Source organism: Manis pentadactyla, chromosome X (assembly GCF_030020395.1).
Source record: "Manis pentadactyla isolate mManPen7 chromosome X, mManPen7.hap1, whole genome shotgun sequence".
NCBI classification, from domain to species: Eukaryota; Metazoa; Chordata; class Mammalia; order Pholidota; family Manidae; genus Manis; species Manis pentadactyla.
Genome location: NC_080038.1, coordinates 134488855 through 134507398, shown reverse-complemented (window position 1 = coordinate 134507398; position 18544 = coordinate 134488855). Strand labels below are relative to the sequence as shown.

General features: G+C 42.6%; 1 long non-coding RNA gene across 1 annotated transcript in view; it reads right to left on the bottom strand.

Annotated features, from left to right (window-relative positions):
• Positions 1-13905, bottom strand: part of LOC118913884 (uncharacterized) — a 44995-nt gene extending 31090 nt beyond the window's left edge. The window contains exons 1-3 of the long non-coding RNA XR_005025387.2: positions 13817-13905; positions 11932-11968; positions 10969-11165 (exon numbers count right to left, since the gene is read on the bottom strand). This is a non-coding gene — a long non-coding RNA (uncharacterized LOC118913884). The remainder of the gene's footprint in view (positions 1-10968; positions 11166-11931; positions 11969-13816) is intronic.
• Positions 13906-18544: the final 4639 nt, after the last annotated feature.

Below are 18544 nucleotides of genomic sequence, written 5' to 3'. Positions count from 1 at the left end.
ATTCTATGTATTTTGTGGTTATAAGTCTTATGTTGTGGGTGAGTCTGTCTAAAGGGAGGTAGGTCTAGGTGTTAGGGGGTACGTATGTGGGATGTGTGAAGTTGGTGAATTGTAGGTCCTATGAATGGGTTTCTTGTGCTGTCAGTCTGTGACTACTATGACTGAACTTGTTTTCTACATTAAGGCTGTGGATTGTGGGTTGTCTCTATGAATTATGAGCCCTGTGAGTCCTGAGCATCTGGTTTGGAGTGCCTGTGCTTTGTGAGAGTCTGAGGGTTGTTACTTTAGGGCTGTAATTTTTGGATGCACTAGTGGGGAAGTCTATGGACGGTAGAACATGTCTTCACATTGTAGGGCATGTCCGGGTGCTGTGCTCTTCCACTGAAGCCTGTACATTGTAGAGTATATCTTAGAATAGTAGGGTGACACTATGTGTCATGGATTATTTAGAGATTCTCTAGTAAATTGCTGTCTCATCAGTCCAGTCTTTGCATTGTAAGGTGTGTCTGTGCCTTATGGGGAATCTGTGTGGGTTTTTATTAAAGGGCAGAGTCCCTCAGGTGGGGTTGTATGTGTACATAGTATGACATTTCTGGAGGTTGTGGTCCAGTCTTATGGATTGTGGGGCAAGTTTGTATGACATAGGCTGATGTGGAAAGTGTGTTCTAGTGTTGCACAGAGTGTGGTTATTAAGGGCAAGTCTGGGTGTGGGGGAGCTTTTGTGTGTGCTGTGGGACTATCTGTGTGCTGTAAGGCATATCTGTGTTATGGAGTAATTCTGTGTATTTGGGGGTATGCCAGTGTGTAACTGTACATGTCTTGAGTTTGGGATCCTTGTGTTGGGTGATTTGTTTTGTGGGGTGCATTTGTGTGGCAGGGCATGTCTATGCATCACAGGATGTGTCTTTCAGTGGTGGGGCAAGTCTGTGTATTGTGTGGCTCGCCTATAATATTGTGGAACATGTATTGGTTTAGCGGGGTGATGTGACATTCTGATGAGGTTGTGTGTGTGTAGGAGAGTCTGAGAGCTGTGGTGCCCTGTGGGGAGAACCTGATAGGGGTTTGCTGTGAGTTGATTCTAGGTGTTTCAGAGTGAATTTGCATTTGGGAGAAAGTCTGAGCATGCTGTGGTTGTTCTGGGACTGGGGAAGTGTGTGTGCGTTTTCAGGGTGTTTTACATTGTACCATCATCTTTTCATTGAAGGCTTTGCCCAGGTGTTGTGCCTTCTGCCTTGTGGGGCAAGGCTATGTTGTAAAGCATGTCTGCTGAGGGGCACAACTGTGCAATATGAAGTGTCTTCATCCTGTGGGGTAAGTCTGTGTGTCCTAGGACAATTTTGGGGGTTGGAAGCCATGTTTTCTGTGTGGGGTGTTTGCCTCGTAGAGTGACTGTGTATTTTGGGGTGAATCTATGCATCAGAACACAATTTTGTGTTTGGGGGAGAAACCTTCGTGTCATAGTCTACATCTGTCCACAGTAAGTTGGCTGTATCTAGGAACTGTGGAGTGAGTTTATGCATTGTAGGTCATGTCATTGTGTGGCAAGACTGTGACGTGGAGGTATGGCTGGATGTTTGCAGCCTACTCTTATCATTGGGGTAGTTTGCATTGTAGAGTAAGGATTTGCATTTTAGGGAGATTTTTGCACTGTGGAACATGATGTCTTTGGGTTATGGGGTAAGTCTGGGCATTGTGGGGCAAGTCTGTTCATTGTAAGTTCATAGTAAATATTATGAGGCATTTCTGTAGTATCATGGTGCAAGACTGAGTTTTGAGGCAAATTCAGGTGTTATAGTAATATTGGATGCCTTATGGAGCAAGTCTTAGCAATTTCTGGAAAAGTTTTGCATTGTGAGGTAAATTTGTGGAATGTGATAGGATTCCATGGGCTGTGGTGGGAGGCTTTTGTAATAGAGCATGTGTAACGTAAGTTGGTCTAGGTTCTGAGAGATAAGTGTGGGAGTTATGGGAGAGTCTTCACATTGGGAGGCTCATGTGCAGACTGTGGAGAGGTTCTGGTGTTGTGAACGTCTGTGGGTCCGGGGGTCTGTCTGGTGGTTCTGATGCATCACAGGTTGCATTTTTGTAGCCAAGTCTCTGGGGTAACACTACGTGTAGGGTAAAAGTCTATGCACTATAGGATGAATTTAGAAGTTGTGTAAAATTCTACACATTTGGGGCAAGTGTGTGTTCTATGGCCCCCTGTGGAGCTACTGGACAAGCCTCTGTTGGCAGGGGAGGGGTGAGTGCATGTGTCTGAGGACGTGACTGGACAGTGTGGTGAAGCCCATTCATCATGGAGTATAAGTTTATGAGAAATGTTTGTAAATTGTTACACAATACTGTGTGTTTATGGGGAGTCTACACCTCATGAGGTATATTTGTGTATCGTGGGGTACATACAGGAGCTGGGGGAGAAGGTGTCCATTTTGGAAGGGTGTGTGTTTTTATGCGATTTGGAGCACTGTGAGGTGAGTCGGGACGTTGTAGAGAGTGCTGTCTGTTACTGGATCCTGTGCATTGTTTTGTGAGTAGCTAAGCTGTGGTTGTTTTGTATACGTTGTAATGTGTGTATGGCACTGTGAGATAAATGTGAGTCATGAATCGATTCTGTCATGCTGTGTCTGATGCAGGTGGGTTTGTGTATTTTGGGCTCAGTGTGACTGTTTGGTGCAAATTTGGGAATGGTGTAGCAAGTGTGTGGTGGGGTGAGACTTTGTTCTCTTGGGTAGGCCTGTGGGTTGTCGGTCATGGCTGTGCATTATGAGGCACTTCTGTACTTTGTGGGGCAACTCAAACCCTTGGATGCTGAGTTAGAGTGCTGCTGTTACTTTCTATCCATTGTGGGGCCACCATGGGCTTGGTGAGGGTGTTTGTACGGGGGTATAATGTCCTGTTTTAATGTGTTTTGGCAGCTATCTTTAGAGCCTGTGTGTTGTACTGTGAGTTTGAGATTCTGGGTCAAATCCCTGTATTTTGAGGCAAGCCCGGGTTTCGTGGACTTAGTGTGGTATGCAGCAGAAGTGTGTGTTAGGCTAATCTATTTATTGAATAGTGAGCTCATGTGCTGTGATGTAATCCTGTGTGTCGTGAGAGGAGTCTGTATCTGGGAGCAGATCTCTACATTGTAGGGTGTTTCTACACGTTGTAGTGCATCTGTGTGCACTGCTTGGGCAAATATTTGCACGATGGCATAAGAGTGTTAATTTGGGAATGGTTCTATATATCGTAGGATGGATTGTGTCTTGTGCTGTTATTCCATTCCTTGTTGGGGAAGGTGATTGAGTGTTGTCATTGACCCCAAGTGTTTTGAATCAGTCTTTCTGCTGAGGGCTGTATGTAAAAACATGTGTGTATGTGGGTTTTGTGTCAACTCTGATTACTGTGTGGCACATCTATGTGCCATGAGTTGACTCTATGCAATGCGTGGGGAATCTGTAGGCCCAGGGGTTATTTCGTATTCTTTGGTCTGGGTCTCTGAGTTGTGGGCACTCTTGGCATTAGATCTAGTAATTGTAAAGAATGTCTGGATGACTGTGTCATGGGAGAAGAGATAAATATTGGGGCATGTTTCTGCATTGCAGGAAGAGTCACGTGACATGAGCTGGGTCTCCCCATCGTGACTTGATATGTGTATTGTGGGGCATATGGTGCTTTGTGGTATGATGCTGTGCTTTTGGGGAAGAGTCTGAGTTGTGCATTTGTGTCTGTGCATTAGGATTTTTGCATTTCTGTATGTGGTGCAATGAGCTCGCCACTGCTGGGTGAATCTGGGTGATAGATTCTGGATGTGTTTTACAGGATATGTCTTTGTGCTGCAGGACAGGTCTTGGTGCTTTATGGCTCCTGTTTTCCTTGTCAGACACGTGTTCCCTCTCACTGCAAGGTGAGGGTGTTGCAAGGGATATCTTGGGTGTAGGGCATGTCTGTGCACCACAGCACAGCTGTGTGGTTTTGAGGCAAGAGTGTGTGCTGTGCCTTAATGATATGCTGCCCTTCTGGACAGCGTGGTGTGGATCTGGGTGTCACGGTGTGATTGTGGATGCTGTGGCACATTTCTCTGTGTTCTAGAATATGCCTTTGTGTTTAGGGACAAGTCTAGGGAGTGTAGTATTAGATCAGACTAGTGGGATGAACTTGTGTTTCATGAGATAAGTCTGTGCATTGGGGAGGACTGAGAGTGTAATGAGACATGTTTGTGCTGCATACGAGTGTTCTGACATCTGTCTGCATTGTAGAGCACGTCTATGCATTGTATGGTGTGTCCAGGTATGGTTGGGCAAGCCTGTGAGTTGGGGAGCATATCTATGCAGTATAGGGCCTCTCCAGTGGAAATGTAGGGAGAATGCTTTGTAGGGAGCCTGGCTGTTGTGGTTCTAGGGCTTTCATTGTGGAGCGGCTGTGCCTATTGTGATGCAAATCAGCAAATCAGTATCACGAACAAGAGTTCCTTGTGCATTGTGATTCAGCCTGTGCACCGCAGAAGAGTCTGTGTGTTGCCTGGATGCCTTGTGTTATGAGGCAAGTCTATGCATTGTCGGGTTTATCCGTGTTTTGTTGGGGTTTATGCTTTGTATTATACACCATGGCTGTGCTGTGTGATGAATGTGCATTGGCGGCAGTCTGGGCTTTGTGGAGCATACCTTGGCTCTGTGTTATTATTATGTGCATTATGGGGTGAGCTTGTGGGTCTACAAAGTGTGAACACAGCATAACAGGTCTATGTTGTGGGGCATGTTTGTGGGTTGTAGAGTAATCTGTGAGCAGTGAGTTGAGTCTGGATGTTCTGACGTGAGTGTGGTAATGCAGGCAGACATTTGCATTGTAAGAGATATTGATGCATGATGGGGCATGTCTGCAGATCATGGGAGAAATCTGTGGTTATAGGCTGTATTTGAATGGTATAGTTCCTGCATGTCTGTTGGGGGACCATGTGGAGACAACTAAAGGTGTCTGGGGCCTTTGCATTGTAATGTAATTCTGTTCCCTTTGGGGGGCTGGGAGCTGTGTACTGTAGACGTCTGGGTACTGTGAGGCTAGACTGTGCCCAGTGGGGCAAGCCAGTGTGTTGTGATGCCATTCCCCACTTTGTGGGAGGAGTGTGCACTGTGAAGTGGGTGTGCACATTGGCGCATAGCCAGGTATTATGCATCGGATCTCTGTGTTGATGGTTTTCTGTATGTTGCAGGCCAAGTCTTGTTATTGTGAAATGAAAGTATTTACTGGGTTGTTTCTCAGTATTTCTGGTTAAGTCTTTGTATGGAGCCAGTGTGTGTGTGTTGTGTGCCTAGTATAGGCATCGTGGGGCATGTCTGCTTTGTCATATGCCTCTGTACACTGAAGATCATGTTTGTGGCAAATGGGACAATCCCTGGGCTGTGGGACAAGCGTGTGTGTTATAGAGCAAGCTTGGATCCTGTGGAGAGATTTTTGTGCATTATGCAGTAGGTCTGTGCATTGTGGGCAAGTTGGGGTGTACGGGCGATGTTTGTGGGTTTTGAGAGGGATGATGTGATGCAGTTTTGTGTGTCCTAGAAGTCTGTGTGTTGTGGATGGTTTCTAGGGATTTTAAAGTGACTTCTTTGTGTTCTGTGGCCAATGCTCTGTGGTACATATATTACGGAACATGTACACATATATGATAGCATTCAGCTGAATGGGCTGAGTCTCCGCATGGATAAGCTTCTATATCATGGGGATGTTGTGTGTAGGTGTCTGTGTTATGTATAAGTGTTGTGTGACAAGTCTCGGTGTTATGCAGAGACACTGCGTGGTAGATACTCCTGGGTGCTGTCGGCTAAGTGCAGTCCATATTGGAATCATAAGGAAGGGTTGGGAGTGTGAGCTGTGATGTGGCTCTGGCCTTGTGGGGGTATACTACACATGCTGTGGATTAGCTCGGATGGCTGTAGATTACTTCTTACCATTAGGGTCCAGCTCCATGTGTAGAAACAACAACAATAACAACAACAACAAGATCAGCTAACATTGACAACACTAATTCCATGCCAGACCCTGTTCTAAACACTTTACAGGCATTATTATTCCCAATTTATACCTGAGAAAAGGCACAGAGAAGTGAAGAAACCTTCCCAAGGTCACACAGTGATAAGTGATAAGTGGGATTGGAACCGAGTAAGTCTGAACCTCAAGTGTAAGCTTTTAACCACAATCTGTACCGCCCCTTTTTGGGGGGGTGTTTTGCTTTGTGGCAGGTCTCTGGGCCTTGTGGGGTATGTCTAGGTAATGTGGCATGTCTTGGGTTGCAGAGCACCCAGGGACTGAAAAATTTACCCAAGGATTACAGGGCTTATCTGTGAATTGAGGGACCGGATCTTGTTCAGAGGGCATTGTTTTAAATCAAGTTTGGAAATCAAGGGGCAAATGTTTGCACTGTGTGGCAAGGCTTTCTGCCATGGGTCAACCATGTGAACTGTGTGGCCAGCCTCTGCTCTAAACGGAAGATGTGTGGTGATGTGATTTTGTGAGCTGTCAGAGAATTTTGTGTGTTTACAAGAGCATCTATTTTGAAAGGTATGTTTATGTGTCGTGAGTAGTCAGTCCCTGGATTATGGCATGTCTCTATGCCTTGCAGAATGAGTCAGTATTGTTGTCCAAGTCTGTGCTTTATCAGGGATGTCTGTAAATTGTGATGCAATTCTGCAAGTCCTGGGGGAGCCATGTTGCTCTGAGGAGGGTGTCTACGCTGTACAGGTGCCCAGGTATTCTGAGGCTGATCGCTACCGAGGGGGTGTTCTGCGCACTGTACGATGCCTGTGTGTTGTAGGGTGCATGTGTGTGTGTATGTGCATGGACTATGTCTGAGCATTTGGGGACCTCTCTGTGCTCATGGGAAACATCTTGCTGCTACACAGCATGCTTGTGAATCAGAGGCAGGTGGGCATTTTGCGGGTGGAGGGGTTTGTGCATCACAGAGCAAAGTTTTGTGCACTGCAACGCTGAGCATTGTGAAGCTCCTCTGTAGATATTAAAGCACCTCTAGGTGTCTTGGGAGATGTAATATGTATTATGGAGTGTTCTGTGTATTTGTGAGGCTGTCTGAGTTTATAGGGAAAGAACTTATGTTGTGTGTTAGTTTGTGTGTTATAATGAATTCCATGCTTTGTACCGGGCACGTCTGTGCATGCTAAACTGCTCTGGAGCAGGTCTATGGACTGTAGAACATGTGCAGGTGCCTCTGCATGAGTCTGTGTATTGCAGTGAGCCTGTGTTGGGAGCCACCCCTGAATTGTTGGGTGAGTCTGTGTGTTGCAGGATGAGACTTAGGATCATGGTACAAGTGTTGGAGCATGAATTCAGAAGCCTGTTTGTGAGTATCAGATATATCCACACATTATGGGATAAAAATCTGTGTGGCTATGTGTGTTTGTGTAATATAGGGTATAGTGCTGAGTTGTGTGTGCGTGCGTGCGTGCGTGTGTGTGTGTGTGTTGTGGGTCTGTGCTTTGTGGGAGGAAGCTGGGTGTTATGCATCCAGTCTGGATTTTGTGGGATTAATCTGTGTATAATGGAGTAACCCTGTGCATTATAAAGCAAATTCTTAAATGTGATGCAGTTGTGTGTGTTGTGAGTGACATCTGATTTAGGTTCTCTCTGTGCTCTGTAGGGTGTGTTGGTGTTGTGGTGGGGTGCTGTGTGCTCTAGAGTGTTTCTCAGTGTTCTCGGGCCAGTCTACATATGATGTGGTGAATTCTGGTGTTGTTGGATGGTGATAGTAATATAAATTAACAATTGAAATAGTTCCTAAGCGCCAGGCACTGTACTAAGCACTTAACATATCCTAACTCATTCAATACTCACATGAGACCCTTTGAATAAGTGCTACTGTTATCTTTGTTTTACAGATGAGCAAACTAAAGAACAGAGAAATATACTTACCCAAGGTGACAACTAGAGAGGGCAGAACCTGGATTCAAACCCAGGTAGTCTGGGTCCAGACACCTTGCTCTTAACCATTACGTAAGCCGCACCTATGTTGTGGGCCAGAGTTGTAGCTCCACAGTATGATAAAGCCTATTTGTAGGCTCTGATGGAAATCTTTGCCTTGCACAGGTGACATGGTTGTGTTTCTACACAGTGGGGAACGTTTCTGTGTAGGTTTCCCATCTTAGAATAAGTCTGTGTTGTGATGCAGTTCTGGGCATTGAGGAAGAAATCTATGTGTTTACAGGCATGTCTGAATTGTAAGTTTTGTGGGTATGCTTATGTCATGGGGCAAGTCTACACCCTGAACGGCTTGTCTGTCCATTTTGGGTGAGTCTCCGTGTTTGGTGGTATTAGTGTGTATTGTGGGGCAACTATGTACATTGATGGGTGAATCTGTGCACTTTGGTGCATTTCTTTGCATGGCTGGGCCTGTCTCATTCATGGGCAGCAGTGTTAAGTAATGGAAGCAGTCTGCGTGCTTTGAGGAAAATCTGGGAGTCATACAGCAAATGGTTGCACATGTCTTGGGGCCTGTGTTTGCACTATGTAATCACCACAGGGAGTGAGGGAATCTGTATTGCACGTGTGTGCTGTGACACAGTTCTGTGCACTATGGGGGTGGAGTGTTGTGCTGTGCACTGTGTCTATGTTGTGCATCACAGCTATGTTATAAGATGAGTGAGGGTATTGTGGATCACGTCTGTGTCTGGGCCCTGAGGGGTGGGTCTGTGTGGCCACAGGGCTGAATCTGAACACTTCAGAGAAAGACTAGATCTGTCAGTCGTGGGGCCAAGCATCATGCTTTGATGCAGTGCTGTGCCTTGTGAGTTGTGTATTTATCACAGTGTGTCTGAGGAATTGGGGTGTGTTTGCTGATACAGGGCTGCCAGGTGCATTGTGTGGTAATTGTATGTTTGCCAGAGGTCTGGATGATGTAGGGCAAATGAGGGCACCACGGTAAAGTAGCTACATCGTACGGTAACTGTGTTTGTTGTGAAATGAACCGGTATATTATATGCAAATTTTTTGTGTTGTGGCACAGTCCTGTGCATCATAGCGGGTTATGGGTGCTCTAAGATATACTATAGCATCTCTGTGTTGTGGTGTGAGCTTGTCCGAGTGCTGTGGGGACAGTCTGTGTACTGCGGGTTTAATCTGTGTTTCTAGGGGCATGTCCTTGTACCATGGGCGGGTCTGTCTTGGGAAGAGGCTGTGCATCATATGGCCAGTCTGTCCAAGCTGGGGAGGGTCTGTATGCCATGGTTGCCTGTGTCCTGTGGAGACAGTCTGTGTTTGTGGGGTAAGTCTGTATGCTGTTGGGAGAATTGGTGTATGGTGGGAAGACTCTCTGAGCCATGGGTTTCGTGTTTTATGAGACAAGTCTGCACAATCTGGGTGTTGTCTGAGTCCTATGGGGCAAGTCTGTATCCTTTTGGCATGGTCGGGGTCCTGTGGTGCTTCTCTGTGTGCCACGGGCAAGTCTATGTCTAGTGCGAGACTCTTTGTGTCTCTCTCTGTGCACACTGGAGTGAGTGTGAGTGCTGTGGGGCGAGTCTGTGTGATGCGGGGCAGGGCCATGTGCCGTGAAGCAGGTCTGCATGCTCTAGGGACTGTCTGGGTGCCATGGCAGGAGTCCTCAAGCTTGGTGGGAGTCATGAGTCCTGCTGCAGGATGTGCCTGTATGCTCGGGTGAGGGTCCATGTGGTGGGAGGGGGGAATCTCAGCTATGGGTTTCATCTGTCAGGCACTGGGAATCTGTGTGCTGTGGGGAGAATCTGGGCTGTGAGCAGTGTTTATGTGCCATGGGTAGGGCCCCTGTTCGGTGGTGCAGACTGCATGCCATGGAAGCATTTGTGTGCTGTAGAGCGAGTCTTTTTGCCTGGAGAAATGGGTGCTCCTGGGAGAATCTGTGTGCTGTGCTTCAGACAGACTGTGTGTGTCAGGAGAAGGGTCTGGGTGATGTGGGGACAGCTGGTAATGTCGGGATTATCTGTGTGTCATGGTTAGTCTTTATGGCAGGGTGCCTCTTGGAGAGTCAGGGTGATATGGGGAATGTCTGTGTGCCTTAGGGGCAAATGTATGTTCGTGTTATTTGTCCAGGGGACATTAGAGGGTGAGTTGGTACATTGCAGTGGAAGTCTGTTTCAGGGCAAATCTCCTTTAATGTCTGCAAACAATAGCCAACACTTATGCAATGGTTACTATGTAGCAGACACTGTTCTCAAGGTGGTATTATTATCCCCATTTTATATCTGAGGAAACTGACTACTGTACTATGGTCATGCAACTAGCAACTGGAGGAGGTTTAAAACCACGCAGTTATTTTTCTGTGCCCACACTATCATGAATCCCCTTGGGGCCCTGCAGGCACTAGTGGCCTCCAAGATTCGGAAGACTGCATGGTCACTGGTGGACATAGGGAGAGCAGCAAATTTGTGAGGAAGAAACTGGCAGTGGCTCAAAGCCTTCCGAAGATTTTTTTAAAAATGCAATGCTCTATATAAAATAAAGGTGGCAGTCCTGCCTAGAAAAACTGACATCATGACTGCAGAATGGCTCCTTCAGCGACTGAGCCCCCAAGACCCCTCCCTCGCCTCCACAGCTGCATTCTGCCACTGCAGAAGAGAGAACGCGCATGCCCTGGCAAGCTGCCGTTGCTAGGGAAACCAGCTTCAGTCACAAACAGATCACAGCCTAAAGCAGCAAGTCAAGAAATGACTGAGGCCATGGTTGGGAGCCAAAGAAGCCCCTTGTAGTAAGAGCGGGCAAGGCATCCTCCCGTCCACGTCCCCTTTTTCTCTTCCAGAATCAGTAACGGCTAGAGGCCAGAGTCAAAGTCAAGAGAGAAAGAAGGCTGTGTTGGGGATAGGAATGAGGGATCAACAGTGGGTGGCAGGTGATTTTAATAATCAAGTATTTCTGTGAGTTCCATTTAACCCATCTCCCACTAAAACACTCCATGTTTTATGCTCCAGCCTTCCACCTGCAGTGAAGAGGTGAATCATTGGGTTGTGTACCTACCTGCAAGAGATGGTGGCCTTAATAGCATGGACTGAGACTCACCCTACCTCCTTTAAATCCCTAGATCAGACTCCTGCCAGCAACAGGCTGACAAACATTATTTATTTCTGCTCCTTATACATATCTTACATTTCCCTCTTACACCATTCTAGAAAATTCCAGGAACTGAATCCAGACAGCTTTAATTCTCCAAGTACCTGAGGAGTAGAAAAAGAGATTGAAAGAGTAACACTAACTGCAGGCATAAGTTTTGAACACACAGAATGTCGGGTGTGTCAAAGAGGAACAGCACATCTGGAACAGTGGTTTTATGTATTCAGATTCCTCCATTTTAACTTGTAAAAAGCAGCTGGTAAAAACAAAAGTTTTAAATATTCAAAAATTTAAACTCATCTTTGAAAACCACTGCCCTACACTGCACAAGCCTAGAATCCTTGAAAGACCCAAGCACGAACGTGATGCTCTAGGATGCTGCCAGAAACTGCAGCAAGGTAGGAGGACCACTGTGGCCTGTAACCTCTCTGGGGCAGAGAGAAAATGGCCGACCTGTGGATGCTACACCCTATCTAATGAGAGACCAGCTGTTGCCATTTCAAATCAGTGGAAGAAGGTTGGATTATTCAAAAATGATGACCTATTTGGAAAAAAAACAAAATTAGATCCTACTTCATAACATATACCAAACAAATTTCAGATGAATTAGTTAATTGTAAAAAATGAAGCAATGAAATGACAAGGAAAAAAATACAGGTGAATGTACTCATCAAAGGATAGAAATCACCAAATCAAAAACTGATAGCTGTGGACATCTAAAAATGTAAGGCTGCAACATGTTTTAAAAACCCAGCATAAATGATTTAAAAAATCAATAGGCAAACAAGTGGAAAATAATGTTTTTCCACATATGATAAATAATTAGGCGATATGTATGGAGGGGGAGAGAAACCTTAAACTGATTCATACCATTTCATCCAGGAAATTCCATATCTACGAATTTGTCCTAGAGAAAAACAAAAAACAAAAAACAGAAAAACACACATAGGTTTATATTGAAAGATATCCCTTAAATTATAACAGCAAAAATTGCACATACGAACATTCAACAGACATTTAGTGGCACACCTATATGATCAAAAATATGCATTCACAAAACATCACATTCTTGTGGACTATTTAAAAGTATGGGAAATTGCTCCCAATATACTGTTTAATGATTAAAGAAGGCTGAATGCTGTACACATATTGTCTTCATTTTGTATATAAATATATATTTTTATACATTTATTTGACTGTATTCAGAAAACAGGGTCTGACAGTAATTATGTTAACAGTAATTATCTCCAGGTTCTGGGATTATGGGTAATTTTTATCATCATCTTTAGGTTTTTCTAAATTTTCTACACTGACTAGGTGATATTTTTATAATAGAGGGGAAAGATAGCATTTTTAACAAGACTAACATTAGTAAGTTCTATAAAAGCAGTGGAGGCACAGAAAAGAAAGTCTAGTAATAAAGACAATAAAAAGAAAAGACTAAATGTACCCATGCACAGCGATGGAGGACCAAGGCAAACAAACTCAGTATGTACTACGTAACGATTACACATGCTCTGCGTGTTAACAGGTACAGAATTCCTTATACAAGATGGACTCCTGGAAAACTGTCTTCTCTACACTAGAGACTGGTCACATGTCCCCGGACGCGTCAGTCATTCTCTTTGCCGCAGTGCTCTGTTCAATGCCCCCTCCCTTTGCTTTCAACATGCTTTCCCCCTTCCCCCTGCAAAACATGCTACCAGCAGACATTTTCAGCTTGGAAAAAATGGCCCATCTTGGGGACTTCCTTTTAAGCTTTTTCCTTCTTATTTTTCCTCCCTGATTGCTGTTTCATCATCTAACTCAAATATCTACCTATCTTTTTTCTCCTTTCTTCCGGTCGAAGTGTCAAAACAATCTGAATTTCAAAGACATAAAAAAAACCACTTCAGCTTTTTTTCTTGCAGAATCAGATCTACAAAAGCGATTTCCAGGTAAAAGGAGATGCAAAAGCTTACACATTTCTAGGGACATTTCAGAAACAAACGTAAAAGCTTTGTTGATAGGAATCTCTGCTATCCTTCTCACATCCCTTTTCAAATAAAGAATCACTGGACTATCTTGTCCTTACGAATTCAGGTCCACAAATACAAATGAATTACTTTAAAAATAAAGGCACAATCACAATATTCATTATTTCTTTTTCATGATTTTTCATCCTAAAGCCAAATTTTCATTTTTCCCCTTCAATATATGTTCATCTCCTCCATGAAACAATTAATCTGAACATTACATGCTGCCTCTTCTCATTTTCTCTCCTGTACAGACATCGGTCCCATGGTTTTCTTAATTTAAAAAAATGAGGCATGGTATCTTTCTCCCCACTATGCAATAACATAGTGAGAGAGCATGCAATCATGCTCTCTTCATGTTGTGAAAGGAAAGCAGATCTGAGAACATCTTGAACCATAACCCATTTCATCACTTCTAATCCAAACATCGTACAGCTGAGATGCTCCAAATGCAATTTCTCCTTTTACTAACATCTTGATCGAGTCTTATTTTGGGAAATATCTTACCAGAATCACACAGGGACATTTCTCTGTTTCCTTCTAGCAATTCACCATTTAAGAAACAAGCTTTAAACTATAAAAGTGACTGTGAGATACTGAGAATTCAATTAACCCATTTTCCCAATACCGCTGATTAGAATCAGAAATTCCTACACAGTTCTGCATTATTCTATTCCATCAAAACATGTCACTTGCTTTAAAAAGCATAATGTTTTACAAACGATTTCTCAGCTACTTACCAACTGCATGCGCTCTGCCTCTCCACCAGCTCTGAGGCTGCCGCACTCAAGGGGCAGGGGGAAAGCTGCTGCAGCCACTTGAAATGAGCTGTGCTCTGAAGAAGGGATTAGCTCTATGGAAAAACATGAAATGCCCCGGGATTATCCTCAAAATTCCTCCAAAAACACAAAATCATATGGAACATTAGATGCTAAAAAGTACATGCTCATCAGAGGATGGATTTTAATAGCTAAACCTCTCATCTAAAACACACCTAAAGTGCTTTGATTTCCAGTGGAACCCCTACAATGCCATGGACTTTTGACTCTCCCGTCTCCTAGCAACAGTCTCATTAATATTTTTTCCTGCAGTGGTCCTACTAGGCATCAGAGCACATTGACAAGGTCTAGCCTCTGGTAGTGAGCATTACCATTTTGTTGTTCAATACACATTTTCCCCAGGTAAGTAGTAAGGAGAGTCAGGTGTTGAATAACAAGTTCTCCAGAGGAAGATTTTGGATTCATATGACATTCCATTCAAATGACAGAGATGGTTCTTGTGCCCTCCCTTGGTCCAATGCTTTCATTAGACTCCTACCCTAAAGATGGGGGCCTCAGCAAAAGATGCCTTTCTGTGGTCCCCCAAATTACACACAGCCCCACAACTAGAAATGCAGGCCCTAAAACTGTGTTGTTATCCACTGTGCTCAGAGAAAAAAAAGATGCACAGAAGTCATCTGTGTCATCTGTGTCCTTAGCACCGTCACCATGACCCCCCCACCCATCAGCATGGCTACTGGAGATACATGTCATAAAAACAGTGGATGAAATACAACCAGATCAAAAACAACCCATTTATCTGTAATTATTAACATGGAAAATGCTGAGTACATGTTAAGGAAATAAGATCAGGCTACCATATAATATATATAATAATATGATCATTTTATAACTAATGTGGATAGGAATAAATGCACAGAAAGAAATCCAGAAGAATGTGCACCAAAATTTTAAGAGTGATTATGTCTGGGTTTTCTATGGATGATCAAATTTAAGGGGAGTTTAAGTCATTTTTTATTTTGATGATCTATTTAATGACTTTTCTGCAGTTAACATATATCTCTAGGGTTTTTAAGAGAACCATGCACAACAATGTCAATGTACTTAATGTCACTGAACTGTACACTTAAAATAGTTAAAATGATCAACTTTATGTTGTATATATTTTACTACAATAAAAAAGAGAAGAAAAACCATTCATTCACCCCACAAACATGTATTGAGTCTCACAACATTCAAAATACTGTGCTGGGGGCAGAGAGTATAAAAATGAATAAAACACTGTTTCTCTTCTAAAAGCTCATAATATAACAAAGAATTACCCCCCAAAACTTATGGGTTTTCATTATACACAACATGTAGAATTTCTGCATTTAGAAATAGAGATATTTTGTTAACATATATTTTTATTTCATCAATTTTGGGTAACATTTATAATTAGGGTTGTTACATTGTCTACAAATATTGGACTTCCAGTGGGTAGAGGAAGTAAAGAAATGCATATTAAACTTTTTAATATGTACATATATGTGCATTTGTATAGCATTGTCATAGTTTAAAGGAGAGGCAGGGAAACTGTTCCAGATTAAAGATGATTAAAAAGGCATGACAGAAAAGAAATATGGCAACCAAATACAATGTGTGATCTTTGGGTCCTGGATAGAAAATAAAACAGCTATAAAATACATTTGGAGAACAAATTGGGACATTTGAATATAGACTAGATATTAAATAACATTAGATTAATGTAAAAGTTGTTTGGCATGAAAATGTAGGATGATGGATTTGTTCTCATGAGACACGTGTTAAGTATTGAGAGATGAAGTGCCTTAATGGGCTACAAATTAGTCTGAAATGCTTTAGAAAAAAATCAGAGATATGTAAAGCAAATGTAGCAATATGTAATTGGTAAATCTGAGTATATGCCTTTTTTACTATTATTTTTTTATCTAAAATCCAGAAAATAAAAAAAACACCTTAAAGAAAATAATTATTGCAAATAATTATATTTTAAAAAATTAATATACGTTTCGGATTTCATAGCATTTAGGTTTGTAATCCCTCAGAGAAGGAAGTTTCTGTACTGACCAATTGAATGATGAATCCTTGTCATGCGCCATCTAGTGGTAAAATCCTGATTTACCATTACTGAAGGTTTTTTAAGAACAATTTCACAATTGACCCATTAAATATTACTATAATTTTATTGTAATAAAGAAAGCATTTTTATTGCTGTGTATCAATACAGTTAAAAGTTTCCATTAATCTTCACTATTTGTTCTTGGTTATAGGGGACTCTTCTGCTCAGGTGGCCGAACGACTTGGTACATCTCCACACAGGCCCCACAGGCAAGGCTCAACTTCAAGCTTTTAAGTCTTCATTTTAAGTGAAATGCCCTGTGATCCTACATGGAACATGGAAAGACTGGCAATCTTGTGAGGACAGTTTCTCACCACCTCCCTATCTTGTGGGGGGCTGCCAGGAGGCAGTGTCTCATCCATCTCCCCCATTCTCATGAGGCATGCACATTCCCTCCCTCATGGTACAAATTCAGGCTATAAAAACAACTAGATGCAATATGGAAATAACTCGTCCACAACAGAGCGACTCACTCTTCATGTCACTCGCCCTCTTGTCCCTCTGGTTCATTGTCTTCCTGTGGGATTAGGGAAGTGGGACACCATGCTGATCTACTGATCTTGCTTTTGCTGTCCTTTTAAGTAACAGACTGTCTGCATCCATTTGGCTCACTGTCTCCTCACCAGCTGAATATATGGCAGAGTAGCAAGCCAAACTACTAGGCAGCTCCTGTGGCTCAGAGACTTCATCATTGTTTGGCAAGAAGTATCTACAGATGTGTGTGTGTGTGTGTGCGTGTGTGTGTGTGTATAAAGAGAAAGAGTGCACAAATTTCATATATTCTGTTGAAACATTGAAAGCTTTCTTCTTAAAACTGGAAACAAGATGAGTGACATCCACTTTTACAACTTCTATTCAACATCATGTTAGGGTGCGGTTGGGGTGAGGGTAGTGCCCAGTGTAGTAAAATTACACAGAGGTAAAAAGGAATGAAGAGTAAATATGAGGGGATTAACACTGGCACCTAAGTAATCACTTAGCCATAAGTAAAAGAGTAACAAATCACAAAGGGAAAACTATATGGTTTTAGTGTGAGTCCAACACATTGTTTCAGCCCAAGTATGTAGAGTTGGCCATCAGCGACCACTCCTCTTTCCTCCCACGCATTCCAGTGCAGTGGCTCTTGGTTAGTCCTGCCTACTGGTCACTTAATGGAAATGTTCAGTCTCATTCAGGAGCCAACATAAAGGGACCCCTAAGGAGCATCAAAAAGAATAATGCCTGCAATGACTACAAAGTATCAAATACATAACAACCACAGTTAAGCCCCACAAGTCTGGTCACCATTGGTAGTTACTAGGATAACACCCCCTCATTCTGAATGTCGATAAGAAAAGGGAAATAGTCAAGCATTTTTATTAACTCTCCTGTGCAGACTGCATTTCAACATAATAAAGTAGCTAATAAGAGGAAGCTTTTTTTAAAAGAACATTTCCAGCTAATAAATGCAGGAGAGAATTAGAAAAAAAATAACCAACATTTTGCAACCCTTGACAAAATGATGGATCTAGGCAAACAATCTTCAATAGCTGCCAAGACCATTGAGTGAATGATTGATGGGGAACTTCTTTTTAAACAACAAAAATAACTTTCCAGGCCTGACCTCCCCATTATCTTTTATAATGCTAATGTAATTATAATATCTACTCTGGAAAAGGATAGCAGGAGAAGGTGAAATTACAGTTATAGCTTGTATTCTAGAGTGCTGCCATTTCTAGAAATATTTTCATTGGTGAGTTCTGGAAAGAATATTTATACCAAATGAGTGACTCTATTCTAGGACTGACCTGAATTATTCTCTGATTAAAATGAAATTCAGTTTAAATAAAATATTTGAAATAAAATAAGATGTTTAGGAAGGATCCTCAAGGTAATAATCTGGGATTCTGGACTGTTCAGGCTGATCATCAATGGTGCTGTGTGAGACCCCTGGGACTTTGGAGCTGATCCTTGGATTGTCATTTGGGGTAAGAACAGCACCACTGAGTCACAGCAGGCAAACTAACAGACTCAAAAACAGAGCCACACTTGCCACTCCTGCAGCAACATAAGATACTCAGGACATATTTCAGTGGGAAAACAGAAGCCAGTCTCTGGTGAAGGAACCACATTCCACTGGGTTGTATCCTGAGCTGTTGTTCCCATGCCCGGTATCACTACAAAAAATGACTCTACCTTCTTTTAAATCAAGAGAAAAACTGTTGGGATGAGGATTTAATAGTGTATAGGACTGTCGAATCACTATTTTGTATAGCTGAAACCAATAGAATACTGTATATCAACTATATTTTAATTAAAAAATCAATAATAAAAAAAGAAAAAGAAATTAAAGAGAAATGATAGTGTCTACAACCTAATGCTTGGAGAAATCTGAGAACATAATGCATTTAACTAATTTTCTTTGCATAAAAAGAAAATGAATTGAGTTTTTCAGTCATTTGCATCTATCAGAATACAACCTCTAACAAGAGATTATACCAGTGTCAGTATAGCATAAATAAAATCACAGACATTCACCTAGGATGCTCAACTCTTCTGCTGAGAATTTG